Source organism: Polypterus senegalus, chromosome 8, assembly GCF_016835505.1.
Source record: "Polypterus senegalus isolate Bchr_013 chromosome 8, ASM1683550v1, whole genome shotgun sequence".
NCBI classification, from domain to species: Eukaryota; Metazoa; Chordata; class Cladistia; order Polypteriformes; family Polypteridae; genus Polypterus; species Polypterus senegalus.
The window spans coordinates 181,320,032-181,327,037 of NC_053161.1; positions in this window are offsets into that span (position 1 = coordinate 181,320,032).

A 7,006-nucleotide genomic window follows, 5' to 3' on the forward strand; every position below is an offset into this window, starting at 1 on the left:
AATATGGTTGATCTGATCAAGTTCGCTACGCAAACATGAACATTAAACGAGTGGAAAACCAAAAGGTTGGGATTTATTCTTTAACGCTATGGCCGAAATTAACGTGCCCGGATTCATTTTTCTGAACATGGGCGTTCGGGCTTTATTTCAAGAGATTAAAAGTGATACAAACCGATTCAAACAGCCAGTAAACAGCTTCGCCCGCCTGTATCACGTGATTTTCCAACAGCGCTGGACCAGGCCTCTGGCTCTGTAACTGAAACACCCAAGTTATCTAGACAGATCAGAAAACGCCCAGTCTTTAGAAAAAGTCAACTATTTCAAAAACACAGATGGCTTACAGTATGAATAAAGGTATTTTAAAAATAAATGTAGAAAAATAGTGTTTTACTGCGGTGGGTTGGCGCCCTGCCCGGGATTGGTTCCTGCCTTGCGCCCTGTGTTGGCTGGGATTGGCTCCAGCAGACCCCCGTGACCCTTTGTTCGGATTCAACGGGTTGGAAAATGGATGGATGGAAAATAGTGTTTTCATATGGCTGTTTATTAGTATGTTTTATTTATTATTATTATTATTATTATTATTATTATTATTATTATTATTTTCATTTAGTTCATTTTGTTTGTTTGAATGTAGCATGACTTTTACACATGTGTTATTCCCATGTGAACATTTAAAAAATAAAATTAAATAAAAATATATGTCTGATTATTGGATTATTCACTATAATAACCACAGACACGTTTATGTTGGTTAATATCTCTTTTTGTTTTAACCAAAGAGAATGCATAGAGTTACAACATTTTTTATTTCTTTTTTTTCTGCATATAATATTCAGCATAAGCAAACGTATGTATGACTTATTTCTGATTTCTGGGTAAACATATCTAGGTTTTATATTTCCAGTTTGTCCCCTTTTTATTTGATGTAAATATCTAACAACCATCTGGTCATTTAGATGAACATTTCATCTGCTTTATGGTAAATCCTTTGCTTTTTTGATTCAAGTAGAACACACAATGGTGTCCACAGGTGGTGGATAAAAACTCCTGTAACTGAATACTGTTATAAGTGATGCAGTTAGCATTAATCTTCAAAAGTTCCTAATAACTTTGGGAAATATTTGAGAATCTGGGGTAATTCCATATGAGTCAAAAAATTCAGCTTTTCCATAATCCGAAAGGTAAATTGCAATCCAGTGCTTTCCGGGTTTATCATGGTGGTCTGTGTTTACGATCATAAACAGAGGTCTGGCAACTAACTTCTACTTGGGCAGTTGATCTGAAGGGAATACATCCAGAAAATGGCTGCGTGTCAGTGGCCCAGATGCAAGGGTGGTCCTGAGCTGCTCCGTGCCCTGCGGCTGCATGTCTGAACTTGTCTACGGCTTAACTGTAGTCGTAAATAACTTGACGACACATGTTAATTTCAATAATGTTGTCAAAAACTGCATACACAATCATATTCACTGTATCTTGCAGCAGTTCGGCACATCTTATTTCAGTCCTGAGGTTACCTGCTTTGATGAGTGAATCGTGTCGGGCTTAGATTGAATGCAAAAAGTGAATAGCCTTTAGCAAACTCTTCATGATCGACTAACAGGGCCTTATCTTTCATTCCTCTTGTCTGCGGTTTCCACCAGTTGAAAATATTCTGACACAGTGACCATTAGCAAAATCAGGCTGCAGAGGCTTGCTGGGTATCTGCTCTCCATCCAGGTAAAGAGCCATGAAGTTGATGTTGTTATGTGTAAAATTAAAGGTTTGTGTGTAAAGTTGCCCCTGAAGGCCGCGTTGTCAACAAAACTCAAAACAACCATCTTTGGCAGCTGTCATCAGACAAAAGTCATCTTTATTTCGCAGCAACTTTATTTTTATATCAACCACATTAATTAATAATTTCTCTTGAAAGAACAGATCTGCATGGATGTGACCCAATAAATCAACCCTGCGGCTTCTGAACGTGTACAGTAAGCAGCCCTTTTATTGAACCCCAAATTTAGGCCATCCAGAGCAGTGGCTTTGTGTTGACCGGGTGTGTCTTTATAGAACAGACCAGCTGGAAATTGTGTTTTCAGAGTCTCATCTCCTCATTTAGTATGGTTTCAATAGACGCTCGATATGGGTAACAGTTATTGCTCCGGATAATCAGTCTGTCCCCGACGGTGATGTCCACCTGACTGAACAGAGAAGCAATTGGGTAGTTTACAAGGGCAACACGTGCATCTGCGGCCAGATTTGTTCCATCGTTTTTATTTATTTTTCATCTTAGGTAGAGGAGTGTGTTGTTGAGGTCCAGGTATTGATCATTTCCGGCAATCGAAAACTCGAGTGGCGCACTTTCTGACAATGCTGTGAGAGGCGGCACTTCAACATAGTAGGTTTTTCAATGCTGGTTTGTGTTGGTGACAGCTGAAATACGTTCAGTTCCGATTTTGCACATTCATCTGACGCACAGTGTACAAAAGCCAGGTTTAGGATATATCACCAGAATGCTTGGTTCTGGATCTTCTCCTGGTTGAATTTCTTTTTCTTTTGGCAGAGTGTCGAGTTTTTTTCCAATTTGCTCTCTTCCTGGCCCGAGCAGTGCTAGATGAGGTGTGTGTCTTTTTCTTTTCACACCTCTCTTTATAACAATCATACCAGAACCTTCTTGTTGGGGTGTTGCAACTTTATTCATTACAGCACCTGCCACGTGACTCATGACATCAGTAGGAATGCTTTTCGCTGCAGACTTGACATGAGGTTTAGCAATTTCTAGCCCAGGCCTAATACAGAGGTACTTCTTTTCTGAAGAGAGCTTTAAAAATACCACCAATACCGCCACAGTACTGGACCGGGAGACCATGAAACCCTGGTAGACCATTGCCAGCTTGTGTCTTGTAATAACATGCGTAGGTGTGTGGATCTCCGTAGTTTTTATGCTACAAGCATGTTTAAAAATTGATAGATCTTGCTGGACAAAAATGCAACTTGGTTATCACCTTACCATACTGGAACAGGACTGGTTTATTCTGGTCTGTCTTAATTTCAATTTTTATAATATTGAAGCTTTGCATGGTGAGAGGTATGTAGTGTGGCTTTTCAAAAAATATGGTGACATTTGTACCGTCTTCACCTTTTATGTTTACACATTTCAGTAATGGCGCATGTGTATCTCCAACAAGCTGTGGTTCGATAATATCTGTATACACGAACATGGTGGAAAAACCACCTGGGATATCGGCTGAGTGAGGTAACATGTTAGACGGCATCTCTGGATCAAACCTGAGAATGTAAGCCAGCTCCCCGGTCACTTGGAACAAAATGTTTTTATCACCAATCAGGTGAACGGTTCTACTGGCAGGATTGTATCCAAGCATTGACTTAGGTGATGTTGGGTTGGTGTTAATGACATGATTCATTTCCAACAACAATGCTTGTACAGTGCATCCGGAAAGTATTCACAGCGCATCACTTTTTCCACAGTTTGTTGTGTTACAGCCTTATTCCAAAATGGATTAAATTCATTTTTTTCCTCAGAATTCAACACACAACACCCCATAATGACAACATAAAAAAAGTTTTTAATAAATTTTGCAAATTTATTAAAAATAAAAAAAACTGAGAAGTCACATGTACATAAGTATTCACAGCCTTTGCTCAATACTTTGTCGATGCACCTTTGGCAGCAATAACAGCCTCAAGTCTTTTTGAATATGATGCCACAAGCTTGGCACACCTATCCTTGGCCAGTTTCACCCATTCCTCTTTGCAGCACCTCTCAAGCTCCATCAGGTTGGATGAGAAGCGTCGGTGCACAGCCATTTTAAGATCTCTCCAGAGATGTTCAATAGGATTCAAGTCTGGGCTCTGGCTGGGCCACTCAAGGACATTCACAGAGTTGTCCTGAAGCCACTCCTTTGATATCTTGGCTGTGTGCTTAGGGTCGTTGTCCTGCTGAAAGATGAACTGTCATCCCAGTCTGAGGTCAAGAGCGCTCGGGAGCAGGTTTTCATCCAGGATGTCTGTATACATTGCTGCAGTCATCTTTCCCTTTATCCTGTTCCTGCCACTGAAAAACATTCCCACAGCATGATGCTGCCACCACCATGCTTCACTGTAGGGATGGTATTGGCCTGGTGATGAGCGGTGCCTGGTTTCCTCCAAACGTGAAGCCTGCCATTCACACCAAAGAGTTCAATCTTTGTCTCATCAGACCAGAGAATTTTGTTTCTCATGGTCTGAGAGTCCTTCAGGTGCCTTTTGGCAAACTCCAGGCGGGGTGCCATGTGCCTTTTACTAAGGAGTGGCTTCCGTCTGGCCACTCTACCATACAGGCCTGATTGGTGGATTGCTGCAGAGATGGTTGTGCTTCTGGAAGGTTCTCCTCTCTCCACAGACGACCTCTGGAGCTCTGACAGAGTGACCATCGGGTTCTTGGTCACCTCCCTGACTAAGGCCCTTCTCCCCTGATCACTCAGTTTAGATGGCTGGCGAGCTCTTGGAAGAGTCCTGGTGGTTTCAAACTTCTTCCACTTATGGATGATGGAGGCCACTGTGCTCATTGGGACCTTCAAAGCAGCAGAAATTTTTCTGTAACCTTCCGAAGATTTGTGCCTCGAGACAATCATGTCTCGGAGGTCTAAAGACATTTCCTTTGACTTCATGCTTGGTTTGTGCTCTGACATGAACTGTCAACTGTGGGACCTTCTATAGACAGGTGTGTGCCTTTCCAAATCATGTCCAATCAACTAAATTTACCACAGGTGGACTCCAATTAAGCTGCAGAAACATCTCAAGGATCATCAGGGAGAACAGGATGCACCTGAGCTCAATTTTGAGCTTCATGGCAAAGGCTGTGAATACTTATGTACATGTGCTTTCTCAATTTTTTCATTTTTAATAAATTTGCAAAAATCTCAAATAAACTTTTTCACGTTGTCATTATGGGGTGTTGTGTGTAGAATTCTGAGGAAAAAAATGAATTTAATCCATTTTGGAATAAGGCTGTAACAAAACAAAATGTGGAAAAGTGATGCGCTGTGAATACTTTCCGGATGCACTGTATATTCCTGAAATAGTGTTTGTTTAAAGTGTATGTCCATTGTTGAGCTTGTTTCCTCATTCATTAGTGTAAATTGTGCTTCCTGGGTGATGGAATTGAACATTTTTTGGGTAAGTCAGTTCCACCAATGCCACTTCCCAGTCTCTGGGCAGTTCTATTGTCTTGGCTAGCTGAACGGTGAATGATGCTATCATGTTGTTGGGAAAAGTCCTGGCCAATTAATTACTCGGCAGTGTTACATAAAATCCATTTCTGACTTTAGACATTTTTTTTTCTTGCTTTCTCAACTTCTCATTTCTTTCACTTCTGAAGCCTTGACCCAACTGTTAAATTTCTTATCCCAGCCAAGCCATTTTACCAATACATGCTTGTATCTACCACACCCACGAGTGGCTAGAATTTCCTGGACTCAGTACACCTGGTTAGCATCGGGGTTTATTTTTTGTAACTCTTCTGCATAAAATGTCCCTTGAATTTCATCACCTGCATAACCTTTTAGTTTATATACAGGTTTGATCCATTTAAAAAAGTCCACGATAATAAATATTTTATCTGTAAATGACTGCTGATAGCCTTTTTCGAATACAGCTTTTAATTTTGAAACTCTGACATGATCACCTATTTTCAAAGTGCACGGAGTAGATTTTTTTTGCCCGGCCCTACCATAGACTGTTTTCCAAACACTCAGAACATTTTCCGGAGTCACATCTACAGGTCTTGTTTTAATCGTGGTGTGAAAACTGTGATTATAACTCTGTAGAAAGTCTGACAGGACATCTATATACCGAAAAGTATTGGCATATGTAAAATATTTCCACATTTTGGACTTTAACGTCCTATTGAATCGTTCTACTATGATTGCCTTTACATCACTGTTTGTGACAAAATGTACAATATTCTTCTGTTTCAGTAGTTTTTGTACCAATGTGTTATGAAATTCTGTGTCTGTCACTTCTTAGGAACTCGACCCTGTCTAAAGATGAAACTAAAACCCTGAGAAACTTCTTTTCCTGTCTTGGCCTTTAATGGCACAGCCCAAGCATATTCTTAGCACATCGATACACGTGAGGATAAATTTATATCCATCATTGAATTTTGAGTAATAAGACATCTCTACCAAATCTGCTTGCCACTGGTCATCGACCATTAAAACAATTGTTCGGTTTCTCTTGAACCTCAGCCATGCTGGTTTGTGCGCACTGTAGGTATATTGTCCACTCATCCATTCCAACACGTTTTTTCGCTTGACATTTTCCCGACGACTTGATACATTTCTCCAGAAGCTGTTAATACCACCAAAACTGCCAGGCTCCTTGGGTGTGTAGTAAATTCTTTCTAAAGCATTCTTGTACATCCTCTCTCTGGGTCTGTCACTCACACTCTCTGTACTTTCTGTACATACTGGCGCTGAACACACATAGGAGCAGGATGCCCGCTCTGCCCCATTGCTGACTTACCTTTTGACACCTTACAGGTCCCTGAAGGTCCATCTTAGCTTACAAAGTTAACCAGCCCAATTTGAGGACCAAGTCCAACATCGGCAGACCAATTCCATTCGGACGACTGACAAAAGATCCGATGCCTGTCGAACATCACCACGACAATGAGTAGAGATCAGAGGGAGGGAATGCTCATTAACTAGGCGGCATCTGGTGGGTACTGGAAATGCCAGTGGGGTGAGACATACACCTGTCAAAATTTTGATATGTATAATGGTGACGTTCCTTTACTACTAATGTCTCCAAAATATATTCGTGAACTTACAGACAAGTACTACATAACTGTTTTTTTTTTTTTAAAGACCTTATTTTAACTTTGGGCAAGGAGCTTATGTGATCCCCAGCTAGGATTTAAACTCTTGTCAGCACACCTTACCGCTACAGCAGGACCATCTGCTTTTATGCTTTGAGCCGAAGAAGCTCAGTAGATGAGTGGCTGACCAAATTGGAGAGAAGGGTATTG